This window comes from Barbus barbus (genome assembly GCF_936440315.1).
Source record: "Barbus barbus genome assembly, chromosome: 44".
In the NCBI taxonomy this organism is placed as follows: Eukaryota; Metazoa; Chordata; class Actinopteri; order Cypriniformes; family Cyprinidae; genus Barbus; species Barbus barbus.
The window spans coordinates 23,911,485-23,927,108 of record NC_136722.1 but is presented as its reverse complement, the minus strand read 5'-3'; the positions used below and the strand labels follow the sequence as shown (position 1 = coordinate 23,927,108).

The window sequence follows — 15,624 nt, the reverse complement described above, 5'->3', positions numbered from 1 at the left end:
CCTAAGTTTGTATGGGTCCAACTAAATATTAAAACGTTTTGATGTAAGTTTTGTTGTTTTGGGACTTCAATCCAAAATCTTAGCCAAAGCAACTGCTATTGCTCCATTGCTTGGTCAGCTAAACTACAAATTCACAGTTCCAACAAAACCCAAAATCAAAAGACTTTAAAATAGAAAATACTGACTGGGAAAAACTATGACTCACTAATATAACAAAAGTCTTTAAATACATTCAGATAAACTAATATCTGCTGCTGTCTACGGTGGATAAATAAAACTAAGACCATCACATGATATACAATAGACATTAACAAAGATAAAATATGAAAACTGCTCGTATTTCAGCTAGAATATTTCTCATTGTCATTTAGCTTAGCTTGATGTACAGTACACAAAAACACTGGTCTGTGGAGGGTAACTTACTCTTTTATAAAAGCACATGGTAAATATACAGTCTTCCCGCACTGAACACACACATCAAGATTTTATATGCTTTGGCTGTCTCTCTGTGTGTGTGTGTGTGTGTGTGTGTGTGTGTGTGTGTGTGTGTGTGTGTGTGTGTGTTAATTTGCAGCAGCTCAGGTGTCAGGTGTGTGAGGTGAGGAATGTGTGTTTATATGTTTGATTAAACCAGCTGCGTATATATGTGTGCGAGATTCACCAGCTAATTAAAATCATTTTATGATTTCACACACACACTGAACCTGTACAAACATGAGTCTGATGCTTTAGGCCCAAAAATCTCTACTGTATGTACCTGAAAGAGAGCGATATTCAGTCATCTCAATGGCAGTAGTGATGAAGCGCTTTTAACTCTGCTTCACAAAGCTTCGAAACATTTGCGAATCCTTTGTTTTGAATCAGTAGTATTGAACTTGCAGAGTCACGTTAAGAGGACACAGGATAAATATAGAAATACAGTTTTGCTTTAGGATTAGCAGAGCTTTGGATAGTTTCCATATATTTGTCAAGATCAACTCTACAGAAAAGAGAGGTTTAGAGCCAGATTTTTGTGAAAATTTAGCTAGCAGCTTGCTGAATAATCAAAATTGTGTGATTATTGTCTGATTAATATGCTAACATAAAAAAGCTCTCTTTATGATTTATGATTATGTTAGCTACCATAGCTATAAATAAAGACTTTAGATCACATGAAACTGTGGTCAAGTCTATCATAAATGTGAAAATGTTGGGGTAGCTGGATGGGGAGGGGGTGTTGTCTGCTGTTACTGTATGTCTTACCGATGTCAAAATCAAGCCCAAGTTTTGAGTTTAAAGTTGCATTTAAAGTTAGACACATTTTAACATTTTAGAGCCTCCAAAAACATTTACTATAATGCCATGAATCAGTTGTGTGATAAACAATAAGGTCAAAACACATGGTACTTTTGAGTGACCATCAACTGAGAAATATGCTTATTGCAAGAATAGGCCTAATGGTGTAGTTTTAATATCCACCAGCAGGGGCACAACCTAAGTCTAACCCAGTGGTTCTCAAACCTCTCCTGGAGTACCCCAGCCATGCACATTTTGCATGTCTCCCTCATCTATCACACCTGATTCAACTCATCAGCTCATTAGTGGAGACTGCAAGACCTGAAGTGGGTGTGTCAGATATAGGGAGACATACAAAATGTGCAGGGCTGGGGTACTTCATGGAGAGGTTTGAGAACTACTGGTCTAACCAGCCTAACTTTGACTTGGATTTTACATTGTTGCTTTCTGAATATTTGTTTTTCAATTATTTGATGCATGGAAACATGCATATGTGCATGTTACATTAATATATACATGTATGCATTTGAATCTTAACATTGAAGACTGTATATTTAGTTTGCACTACAAGTTTCTATCTGTTTTGCTTCGTTTGTTGTAATATTAATACATTACTTCATGTTCTCACATCAACGTTTGTTAGTTTAATCTTTTAAAATGTATTTCTTCTTTTTTATATTTATTTGCATTTTTTCAATTACTTGATGCATGGATATTTAAATGTACATGAATGTATACATGTACAAGATTTTGTTAATCAGATTAACATTTAGCTCGAAATGCAAATTTCTATCTAGTTTTGCTTTATTTGTTGTATATTGACACATTTTGGAATTTTAAAAAAATGCAACTGCATTGTTATCATGATTTGCATTCAGATACATTTCAGAAAACGATGCATGAAATCAAGTTTGCGTAGCTTCATGTTCTTGCGTAAAGCGGTGTCCAGGCCTTCGCATAAAGTTTCTCCTCATATCCTGACTGTGAGACGCTCGCTGCACCTGTTCAAGATTTGTACTGAAATGCTCTAGTATGTGTGTGTGTGTGTGTCTGTCTCAATATCCAGACTGGATATTTCACATGAGAGCAGGAAGATGACCTCTGACCTTTGATCTCTGTGGAGTTCGTGTTTCTGTTGAGTCCTTCAGGTTCTCACGGCCCCTGCAGGTGAACATCATTTCAAACACATTCCAGGATCCTGCACCTGCAGCGGCGCGGCGCGTGTGTGTGTGCGCACGTGTCACTCAGCAGGCCGTGATAACGACACAAAGCCTCTTTGGATCCGACTGCTCGCTCCGACACCAGTCACAGAGGAGATGATGAAAATTCCGTCACAACATCTTCTCTTTTCAGCCTCTCCTTCTGTTTTCCTCTGACACTGAGAAAAACGAGGGCGGAATAATGAGAAAAATACAAGCGGGATAACGTACGGGATTTTGGACAGCCATCTGACACGCTCCAGAAATGTTAATTCTAGCAGAACATCAGAAACATTCCACTGGAATATCAAGAACATTTTACTGGAAATACACTGTCTTCACCTCAACATTTTCCACCAAAACATCAAACATCATTGGAAAACTGCCTTTATTCCATATGAGAATTAGCACATTGAATGTAAAGCAAAACCTAGTGCTCTAAATGAGACATACTCAGTGGTTTGTTTACTTTGTTAATGCTAACGTTTTAATGTAAAGCAAATGATTATTCCTACAGACCAACTAAAACCTTTAAATGAAGTGCTTTGCATTTTTGTATGCAAACAATGAATAAATAAAAAAAAATTATAATCATCATAATGATAAATAAAAAAAACTCTTTTACACACATTTATTTATATAAATTAGGAAATAACATAAAGTTTTAATGTTTTAATATAAAATAATTGTATATAAATTTTAAATAAATAATTATTTTAAATAAAATTTATTGTTATTCCAACAGGCTTAACCCAAACCGTAAAAGAAAAAAACCAAAAAACAAAAGTAAAAATAAATAATAATAATAAATAAATAATAAAAAGGAATTATTCCAACCGACTAACTCAAACTTTACATGTGTAGAATTTAAAAAATGTAATTACACAATTAGTTACAAAGAAATTGCAAGTAACACATTGAAACATGACGTCTTGAAGTAGAAAGATTGAAATAAAAATAAATAAATAAATAAATAAATTAAACCACTTTATAATAAACTTTCGATTAAGAATATCCATGGGTGTTTCCTAAAAGGCTTTAGTTAACTTTTGAAGGCATTTTGCTTTCCTGACTAACCCCTCACACACACACACACACACACACTGGGTGGTCTGGACAATGAAGACAGTGTGTGTGTATGAGTGCATCTTTGATCACTGTGTGTGTGTGTGTGTGTGTGTGTGTGTGTGTGTGTGTGTGTGTGTGTGTGTGTGTGTTTGAAAAGTTTTAGGATCATCATCACTGAACTACAAGGCTGCTTATTTTAAATTAGGCAAGAATTAAACCCAGACTCCACCTAACAAGACCACTGGGAATACAGGAGGAATGTGTGTGTGTGTGTGTGTGTGTGTGTGTGTGTGTCTGGCAGACTTGCCTCTTTTCTTGGCAAAGGAAATGAGGAGCTAAAAATTGATTTCATGCTGCAGAAAGAGTGCTGTAGAGAATGCTGAGAGCGGGAGAGAGCCACCTGACCGCGTGATGGATGGTGTGTATGTAGACAATGCCTCGCCCATACGCGCTCGGGGTTTGAACGAGCTGTCTGCCGCTCTTAAAGCCTTTTGTTGCGCTTCTTCTGTCTGTCCTTCAGATTGTCCAGATTGTTTTCCCATAGCACCGTGGAAGCTCCGCCTCCTGAGCGCCATGGAGACGCGGCTTTGCATCCTCAGAAGACTCTGGAGACGCGGATGGAGCTTTGTGAGCGCATGAGAACGCGCACAGCAAAATAATCCACAAATCATCAAACATACACGTTCTTGGCGTTATTATAACTAACAAATCAGTGCGTGCCATTCTACAGAAAAAAGAGAAAGTTTGTCTTCACAATCATTACTCAGAAACTCTTATTCCACTTCTGACACAGCTTTCCTTTACATCTGGCATTATCAGTCAACTTCATAAACACTTTTTACCATCCGGATGAATAAAACCAAATTCTGTCCTAACCTTTTTTTTTTCCGCAAGAAAACTGGGTTGAAAACCTCACATTAAAGGTGCCATATGTCGTTTTTTTTGACTGTACTAAAGTATAAAAATACCATGTCTGCAGATATTTAGCAAACATGCTAACATTACAAGTTCGCATATTGTTTCTCTGAAAAGCAACACTACGGCCCATTCTATCTTCTGTGTCAGAATGTCTGTTTTTGTTTTGGTCTGTGTGACTCCTCCCACTGCCGATTTAACCAATAGTTGGGAAGTCAGAAAAAGTGTGACACTTTTTGGTAAACTGTGATTTGAATACAAATAAATCAATTCTACCAACACAATTTATGCTTTAGAAAAATGTTCAAAGTCTCTTGTAGTGTTGTTTTAAACATACAGAGATTCAAAAATGTTAAGTACACTTTTATTTCTCCTTTGGGCTTTTTCAGGTAAAGTGGGACACACATTTTTATATCGTTTGTTCTTACAAAATACAATTTCCTACAGCAGGACATTGTACAATTTTTATTTATTTATTTATTTATGCAATAGAAAATCTTCAGAATTTAAAAGAATGGCTTTATAAAAATAGACATGCAGTTCCAGTTGCTAGAGTGTTGCTATATGGTTGGTAGGGTATTCTGTGTTGTTGCAAGGAAGTTGCTAGGGTGTTGTTATGCAGTTGATTATGGCGTTTTATGTGGTCTCTAAGGTGTTCTGGGTGGTTTATGGGCAGTTGGTTTTGTTAGTGTGTTAATATGTGGTTGCTAAGGTATTATGGGTGGTTGCTAAACCAGGTCCAGTTGTTAGGGTGTTGCTATCCAGTTGCTAAGGTGCTCGGAGGCTGTTCTGGTGTTCTGGGTGATTGCTAGGCAGTTCCTTGAGCAGGTCCAGTTGCTAGGGTTTTGCTATGCAGTTGCTAAGGTGCTCTGATGTTCTTAGAGTGTTCTGGGTGGTTGCTAGTCAGTTGCTAGAGTAGATCTGTGTTGCTATATGGTTGGTAGGATATTCAGGGTGGTTACTAGGGTGTTGCTATGCAGTTGCTAAGGTGCTCAGAGGTTGTTCTGGGTCGTTTTTAAAACAGCTGTGGTTACTACAGCATTGCTATGCAATTGTTAGTGTGTTCTGGTTTCTGAGACACTGCAGACAGATAGATGGATGGAATAAAACATGAAATACATAAAAACAGAGCGAAGTTGAAACATAATCAGAGTCTCTTCGGCTTTGTTTCATATCTTGGCTCTCTGTGTTCATTCTTCTTGGCAGAATGAAAAACTCTCCATCAGGTTGGGAGGAAGCTTAAGTTCTTCTGCAGATGCTCAGTTGGACTGAACTCTGCACCAGGACATTAATCTTTCGGTTTTATGGCATGTTATGGGTCATTGTCATGTTGAAAGATCATCTCAGTCCCACGGACGGCACGTTACAGTGCCACTCGTTTTTCCTTCTGTCCTTATGAGCTTTCCACCAGGCCTGCTGCGGTCGGCGAACGCCAAACATCGTGTTAAACATTCACAATCAAATCTGGTCTTATCGCAGCGTAGAATCTTCCTCTGAACTGTCCAGAGAGTGTTTCGTGTGCATTTGGGCCGAACACCGGCTGAAATGTGATACGAGTCTGTTTGTACAAATTCCTTCAAACATGCTGAGCAAATTGAAAAAAGAAGAAATGGAAGGTTCTGGAATTGCCAAGTAAAATCCCAGACGCTGTGGGGGAACTGAGGCAAGCAGAACACGCGAGGAAACCTCCAACATAACACAGCACTTCAAAGACGCACACAACACACAGCGCATCTCTGAGAAACACACACACACCGTATAAAAAGACTTGCTTTAATTCGAAGCACCTGTGAGCTGTTTAATCGCTCACTGCAAGACTCTCGTTTTTACCAGTATGAAGCATGTACATTATATTTGATTTTTAAGGAATACTCCAGGTTAAATTGAACATAAGCTCTAGATAATTACTCATACATTGGCTTACCAAATAAAATTAAATGAATAAGCAATAAAACACTTGCAATAGAAATCTATTGAGCAAATTCAAATGCTTTTCACCACAGTTTCATCTTTATTCAGTCTTTATTTATAGTTATAGTAGCTAACATACTCATAATTCATAAAGAGGGCTTTTTATGTTAGCATATTAATCAGACAATAATAACACAATTTTGATTATGTAAAACCAACTAAATTACAGCAGCAGTTTTAAAGATTCAAAAGAGAATAAAGCAAAATATAACTTATTTTGTGTTACTGTATTTCTATATTCATCCCATGTGTCCTCTTAAGTTGTAAATGTATGACTTTTTTTGTTGTTAACCTGGCAACACATCCTTTCTGGAAAATTAACCTTGTTTTTGCTACACTAACCATGTTTAACCATGGTATTTGAAGTAAAACTGTAAAGATTCACGATACGAATAAAAATATTCACAAACCTGCTCCGATGTTCCGATCTGAATCAAATGATTCACGACACATGCTTTGAAGTCTCGATCTGAAACAAATGATTCGTGATACACAATCCGATTGGAGCGATTCGAAACAGTGAATCATTTTGCTCCGCATTGGTTTAACTGATTCTGGGTTTTGAAAAGCTCCTTATGAAGAGCTCAGAGATGAATCAATATTATACACTGGGATTTAAAGCAAAAATATATATGAAGTAGAATATGAAGCAAGTACGAATATCTGTTCATTTTGTCTGATCAGAACAAAAATTGCTCCACTTGTGATGGCATTCAAACTACACGTGCGAGACATGGTTTCAAGGGTCCTCGCGTCTCTTTCACTAAACGTGTTGAGGTGATTAGAGCAAACGCTGTGTCTCTCTTCACCAGCTAATGAGATATGCAAACTTGGGAATTGCTCTTAGGATGACAGAGACTAAATTTCTATTCGCAGAAGCTCAGCGTTAGTGTGTGTGTGTGCTTTGGTAATCCTCAAGATGTGCTTTAATTGATGCGTGTTGAAATAAAGGATGAAGTTTCCACTTTAAACCCAGTAACTTGAGAGAGAGAGAGAGAGAAAGGGAGAGAGAGAGATTGGCGTATTATGTGTGGAGGTTCTTGTACCACAAACCAAAAACAGTCTGTGTGTAATGACAGAGGTTAAAGAAGAGACAATCGTGTTTAAGAGACATGTTCTCCCAAATATAAAGATTTGCTGTTAATTTACTCACCCTCAGGTCATGCAAGATGTAGCTGCCTTTTTTTCTTTAAACAATAAAGAAGATTTTTAGCTGAAACTGCAGTCCTTGGTTATTCTTAAAATGCAAGTCAGTGGCTCATGTCATTTTGAGAGACAAAAAAACATATACAGACAACACAAAATGAACAGCCTGTGGCTCCTATATTTATCCCTACTGAAGTTAAATAATCGGTGTGTTTAAGAAACTGAACACTATTTACAACTTTATTACCTGTAATCCAGAGCCTCAGACAAATGGTCTGGAGTGATGTCTGGTTTTGTGAATGAATCATTCTTTTGAACCGGTTCTTTTTAGTGAACTGGATGAACCTGAAACGTCTGAATTCAGTTCAAGGCTCGAGAAGCACAGAACTACAAGTTACTCAATCAAAACTCACTTTGGGATGCCTGACTGGAAATGAACCAAAATAGTGGCTTATCTGATCCTATGATGAATGTTTTGATCACCTAAGCAAACCGGTGAATCGAATATTTGAACCAGATCATTAAAATGAATTGCCCGAATGAACCAGTTAGTGGAAAAGTGTTTGCTGCAGCTCTGGATTAATGTTGTAAATATGTTCAGTTTCTTGCACAGACTATTCATTTCACTTCATAAGAACTCAATTTATCATCAGGAGCCACGGGTATTGTCTGTATATGTGTGCTTTTTTTGACTCTCAAAGTGACGGTAGCAGCTGACTTTTATGAACAACCAAGGACCACGGTTTCAGCTAAAAATATTCTTAAATCTTCTATTGAGGAAACCCCAAGAGAGAGTAAATGAACAGCAAATGTATTTATTTTTTTCCTTTAAGAAAAACCCCTAAAAAAATACTTTGTCTTCACACTACAGAGCTTTGTGTTATTTTTCAACTCCAACAAACTCAGACTAATGAATTTACTGAGATGATGTTACAGCACTTTGAGGGGCTATTTCACCTTAAATGCTTGGCTTTTAGCAGACGCTTTGTATCTTAAATGACCTACAGTACGCTAATTGCAGGTTCTGTCCCTCAGGAGCAGCCTGGAGTTAAATGTCCTGTTGAAGGGCACAATGGTGACAGAGAGCGATTGTAATCTATGTTACTCTGCAGGTCCTGGGTCGCCCCTGTATACTTGGACGTGAAACCGCAACCTTTGTGTTTGGAGCCCAGATCCTGAACTTGGCACACATATACTGTACACTCTTCAAAAGAAAGGCTCCAAGTAGATTTGCATTTCCTCAAGGAAATAGCTGTGCATGCAGGGTAGAAAAAGAACAGTGTTAAAGTTTTAGGTTTTAGGGTTTGGTGCTGCGCAAATGAAATGACAGCATCAGAGCAACCTCTGGCCTGAAACATGCTCAAGTAAATGAATGCAAATGTGTTGCAAAATTGATGCATCAGCAATGCGCTGCGTACTTGTATAAGGCATGTTTCTGAACTGTCAAGATGACATTCAACATGCATCTAGTTTTCTGTTGAAAAGGAAAAAGCCAAATAATGCAAGAAAAAATACTAACCTCAATCCTGTAAAAAAAAAAAAAAAGAGTAATAAGATAAATAAACAAATATGATAAAGTATAAAAAAAGAAATAATATAAAAATATATAAAAAAATAAATATCATATAATATATATATATATATATTTAATGAGTATATTCCACTTCAGATCTAAACAACAAAGATAAAACAAAGAACAAATTTGCAGATTTTTCCCAATTTGTTTAAGGAGTAAACAAGTGAAAAACTAGTGAAGTTAGATGTTGAAACTGCAAACTGGGTATAAATAATAATTTTCATTAAAAAAACAGTATTGTTTTAAAAAAACTGCAAGTGATTATAGGATGAAATTCAATTAAAGATTGACAAGAAAGCATTAATATGTTCTGCAGTGTTTTTTTCTATAGTAAATGCTCCTTGTTTTATTTGTTTAGATATTTTTTACAACTAAAAAAGGACTGTAAAAATTAAATAATAATATTTTTGCAGTCTCTATATTATATTTCTTCTTCTATAAAAAAATATATTACAGTTCTGATTAAAAAACAAGTGATACTCATTACAGTGTGGAAATTATATTGCTTCTCCTCAAAAACTATATTTTAATAGAACATTCTGATTAAAAAACAAGTGAAAAACTCATTATTTCAGTGTAGAAGTGATATTTAAAAAGAAAGATTTGATGCCATTAGAGACTCTTTTTTAAAGTTTTATAAAGATCCTTTTATATTTATTTATAAAACCATCTATATTCTGGTGTTTAAAAAAACCCACAAGCCAAAAAATTGATCTGAGCAATATTTAAACATTTTTATTTTCTAAATAAAATGTATTAACTCAAGAACCGTATTCAGTCTAAATGGTTTTTGATTATACGACTGAATCTAAAGAGATCCTTTGGAGAACATTTATTTTTAAGAGTTTAGTATGAAGCTTACAGATCCTTAACGAGCTCTTTTGAGTCATTAATTAGTCATCAGCTGGTTGCTGAAACACAGGAAGTGTCAGACGAGTTTCCTCTCTGCTGGTGTAAAGCCAGAGCGGTGTGTGTGTTTGTGTTGTATGAGCGCTCAGCCAAACTAAGCAGACTCATTCTCTAAGATCAACAGCACAAACACCTGAGAAAACACAGTAATAGCACCTAAATTCTCCAAACTCCCCGTACGCTCTTGTGTATAAATATTAAGAAATGTCAGTGTAATGCATACAGCCCGACAGAAACCTGCTAGTGTTTATATACATTTGAACCTGTATATGATTAAACTGCTTGCTCTGTGTGTGCATGTGCCAGAAGCGACTCGAGTCACAAACATGTCCCTACTGCACCTTCAACATGAAAACTATTACAAACCTGGCCAAATAATGTCTTAGATCTGTCATGGATTGATTTAAATAGATTTCAAACTCATCCAAACAATCATAAAGACAGTAGCATGAGCTGATCTTAAGTTTGAGACTATTTAACAGCGGCTCCTATTTGTTTTCTTCATCTTCATGCAGTGCAGTTCTTTCTAATTGACTCTGAACGGAATCTGCGAGCTTCATTTCTTTTTCACATGTGCTTTTTATTATTCTACATCTGCTTTGACCCTGCAAACCATGTCGGAAAGTTACCAAAAATCACTCACTCTGGTTTTAGAGAACATACACATGCACAAACACACAAGCTCAGAGTTGTTCGTAGAATCTGAATCTATTCTTTCTTGTGGTTCTTTCGGCAGCTTTATATGATTCACTCACAGTTCTGCTGGACTTTGGACTGCTTGGTTACGAAGGACAGAAATCATGTGAAAGCAAAGCTCTCGTACACCCATATAAGTGTAAAATTCAGAACTAAACTGTGGATTTAAATTGAATTGGCCACCAGATGAATTGGAATGACAGGAAAAGGAATTTACTGAATTGCAATACAACCAAATGCAACATAGGATGACTGCAGTGTCACTTTAAATGAAAGCATCTGCCAAAAGCATGAACGTAAATATAAACTAAATATACATTTATTTCAAACTTCAATTTATGCCACACAGATCCGTTGTTTATGTCTTTTGACACCTTTACACCATGTCCTAACCAGATGTGATGCTGTAAGATTCAATTTGTCTGTCAACACTAGACAGTTGCTATGGCTATGCAACAAAAATCAATCAAAAAGTCACAGCCAATCAGAAGAGCGTGTGGGCGGAGCTCTTTCCACCATCGCACTGCACTCGCAACCAAGTGGGTAAGTACATATTTTAATTCATAAATATTAAACCATTTTAACATTATTAAAAATACATCGTGAGTGACATTCATGTTCGTTTCAAGTTATTTTTAAAGCTGCAGTCCGTAAGTTTTACCTCTTTGTCGCCATCTCTGTTTGAAAACCTGGAATTGCAGCTGCTTGCGGAATTATCTTGTGGGGTTGTGAGTCGGCACGGCTTCAGCGCGGATGAATCTAATGTTTTGAGGTGAATGTGTTGCTGTCAGTCACCGAACCACTTCGCAATCGCAGATTCTAGCCTATGTCTTGGAATATATGACCAAAATAAGAATTTTCACCGAATATTGTCACAGGTGTTTATTTTTATTGGAATTTTAATATTTCACCCTCATGTCCTTCAAAAATTCATTTTACCCTCTGTACAAGAAATACTCACACTCAGGACCTTAAGGACAAAAATGTCCCCATTGAAACCCATTAAAACTGCTATTTTTAATCGCAGTGCCGTTGCAATTTTTGTTAATAGGCTTTCGTTCTGTTTGCAAGGCTTCAAATTTTTATTTTTTACTATTTTTTACCAGATGGTGCCATTTTTTCAGGTTTGGTCTATAAAGGGTCTATAAAGCAAATACTCACTTTATTCCTGTTTTCTGCTTCTGCATGTTATAGAGCCAATTGGATAAATAATGCAGCTATAATTGTGTAGATGTGTTGGTATAGATGTCAGAGTGTGGTTTGTATGTGTCATAAAAAAAATTGAGTGTGCTTGTAATATTTGAGAAAGAAAACCTCTACTGTAAATCACAAATCCAAGCACTGTGTGCAGTAGCAGAGTTTTGCTGGCATCTAATGGGGAAAATTTGGTACTGCGCTCAAACAAAATCTTACTGAAAGCTAATTTTTTGAGATATCAACCTCAAATTTGGAACACAAGTTGTTTAGATTTATGGCTTTGATTTTCTAGCGGGTTTAGAGTTCAACATGTTTCATATATAAAATATTCATAAAATAACAAAATATAAATCATTTTCATGAACTTAAACCTGTATAACTTTTTTTTTTTTTTCACTTTTTAAACTTTTTTTTACTTCAGCAATAATCTGCCATGGGTCTTCTTTAAAATGAGACCACACCTAAGTCTCTGCTCCCAAGCTTCCAATTTTTATGACGGTTTTTTTGACATGGGCATTTTTGTCCACTATGGACCTAAGTGAAACTTTTTTTTATTGATGCACAAGGGTTAAGTAAGGGATAATGCATGGGTTACTCCACCCCAAAATGAACATTTTGTCATTAATCACTTACCCCCATGTCGTTCCAAACCCATAAAAGCTTCGTTCGTCTTCGGAACACAATTTAAGATATTTTGGATGAAAACCGGGAGGCTTGTGACTGTCCCATTGACTGCCAAACAATTAACACTGTCAAGGCCCAGAAAAATAGCATATCCGTGTGACGCGGCTGACACAGAACTGCGTATGCAGTTTGCGTCCAGCAGATATTCTCTAAAATGACGCCACACTGACACAGAGGAGACGAATCGTTGAATAAAGTCGTTTTTTTATTTTTCTTTGCATACAAAAAGTATTTTTGTAGCTTCATAACGTTACGGTTGAACCACTGAAGGCAGATGGACTATTCTGACAATGTTTTTTATACTTTTCTGGGCCTTGACAGTGTTAATTGTTTGGCAGTCAATGGGACAGTCACAAGCCTCCCGGTTTTCATCCAAAATATCTTAAATTGTGTTCTGAAGACGAACGAAGCGGGTTTGGAACGAAATGCGGTAACCCTTTAAATGATTTTAATGCACGATGTGGTTGCCTCCGTGAAGTGCTAGCCATGCATTATCCCACTTACACCATGGTCATTTGTCAGCATTGACAATGTAAAGCTGTTGATGTTTGCTGTGCAATATTTGACCGGAAGGGTAAAAATCAAGCAGCACAGTTCATCAGTAAGCGTTAGCGTTCTGCCCACTTTAAATCAGATACAGAGTTGAAATAGTTAATTACGATCACATTTATTTGAATTAATAATTGATCGATCGAGAGAGAGAGAGAGAGAGAGAGAAAGAGAGATGACAGTTGTGTGAGCCTACCTGCATCTGCACGTCTCTCTAAACAACCTGTACTTCAAAAACAGCAATTTTACCACATCGTTGCTAAGGAATATAATGTAGCGGTCTAGTATTGAGTGTGATAGTTGATGAGTGTGGGCTTGTGTGTATCAATTAAAGCAGTGCACTAATATAGAACGCTGATTAAACAGACTTGGAACTACCTGTGCATTAAACGATTCTACTGCATACCTGCCAGCCAATCAGAATCCAGTATTCAGACAGACCATGGTATAACATTAAATTAAGCACATAATCAGTACCTGAGAACATCACTGTCATACTTTATGTTCTTTCAGCCGAGACGATGCAGAAATAAAAACCGTTTCTAGAATTACCAGTCGTTCGGTGTGTATCATTGACAAAAAAATAAATCCTGCATTAATATAATTAGTATAAAGAATTAATAAAGTATTATTGCTACACTGTTTACAATTAACATGGAAAAGACATTTTTTTGTGGTGTCGCGTCGTGTATGGTTAGACAAGGTTTTAGACATCAATTAAAGTGATACAGAACTAATTACAGCTGATAAACACCAGGGCAAAGTCATAAGTCAACTAATAATTTATTTGTATATTTGATTAATTCAGTGGTCATTGCAGTTACAGAGACAGCAAATAAAACAGGTGATGAGAAGGAGAGAAACTCTCCCTGTACGTTAGAAGAAGAATATTCCTCTTGTGGAAACATAAAGTTCATCAAACTGCACATTTACTCATGTACATGTTCACACACACACACACACACACACTTCACATACAGACTAATGCAAGTGAATACACCCAAATACTCATTCATACTCAGATATGTAAAAATATACAGTTGTGTGCAAATGTCTGTGGCTGAACTCGACGTTCTCTGCCATATTTCTGCTGTTTATTTGCTGCATTTCTTCAATTTCGCACATGCTCAGTTGGGATGCCAGTGCCAGACTGAATCACCCGAACATGAATTGTGGGTACAGTGCCCAAACTTTTGCACACAACTATAAACACAAATATATTCGCACAAGCAGTCACAGCCAGAGCAACCGTCTGCCGATTCCCTCCAGAAACACAATTCAGTCTTTCTCTAATTGTTCATTTACTTAATGACATCAGGGTCATTAAAACCGGTAATCTGCGCCGCTCATGCGGTGGGAAAGCTTTCATATGTTTATAGTCTCTCATCCAAACCACTTCCAGGAGTAAAACGAAAATGGAAATTGCTGTGGAAATGACATTTCCTTCGTCAAGGCATCTCTGCAAACTAGGCTACCTTCAGTATGGCATACTAGTTTCTACTTTAGCATTTCGTATGCCTGTTCCGTCCCTCGGGTTAGTCGATTCTGCTTGTATTATTCGGATTTGTCACCCCACATATACAGCATTCAGTCAAAAACAGTATGCAACCATAAGCATTTAGTATGCAAAGAGTAGGGCGCTACATTCTCACATGACCTCATTATGCGACGCCTGTCTTGTTGTCATCTCAGTTGTTTTGCATTTTTAACCCAGTTTTGTGCAGAATGTCTGTTGTATTAATTCCTGTGCATTTGTCACTGCAAATGGAAGGTGAAGTTGACTGCATTGCATTGTGGGAAACAGCGGTAAACGCAGAGCACTTGGCAGTGTTCGGAATGTAATATTCTCACACTGCTTACTGCTGATTTTTGAATGAAGTATGTAAAACAGTCTTTAGTATAAATGATGAATAATATTATACTTTGCTAATAGTATTCCATTCCGTTCATATCCCTAGTCCAAGTATGTGAAAAGTACTTTTATTGTGTGGAATTAAAAAAAGTACCTAAAATGTGAATATACTGATTTATTTGTCCCGTCACTGGCACTCAGTGGGCACATTCTGAGGTCGGTGTGCATCATGGTGTGTGTGAGAGTTTACTATAGTGAATCTGGACACTTTTAACATTTAAAAAGTATTAACATTTCAACAATACATCAGTTAACTCTGTTAGTTTAACATTGGCATAAAAAGACTAGTTATTGCATTAACACACAGAGACTAGCAACATAAAATACTAAAACAATTACCCTAACAATAAACATTCATTTATTCATTCATCTCTCTCTCAGAAATGAGATTTATTTGTTGGGTGGAACCAGGCAGTGATTTTTTTACCAATAAAAAGGGCTGTTTACTTCTTAATGCAGCAAAGACAGAGTTAAGCAAACTTTTTGTACTGAAATTCATCTCAATGTGATCAGAGTATGAATTTATC

The 15,624-nt window shown here is 36.7% G+C and overlaps 1 gene segment (V, D, J or C); it reads right to left on the bottom strand.

Moving 5' to 3' along the window:
- LOC306863410 (Ig kappa chain V-III region MOPC 63-like) overlaps positions 1 to 15,624 on the bottom strand; it is a 773,265-nt gene that overhangs the window by 340,633 nt on the left and 417,008 nt on the right.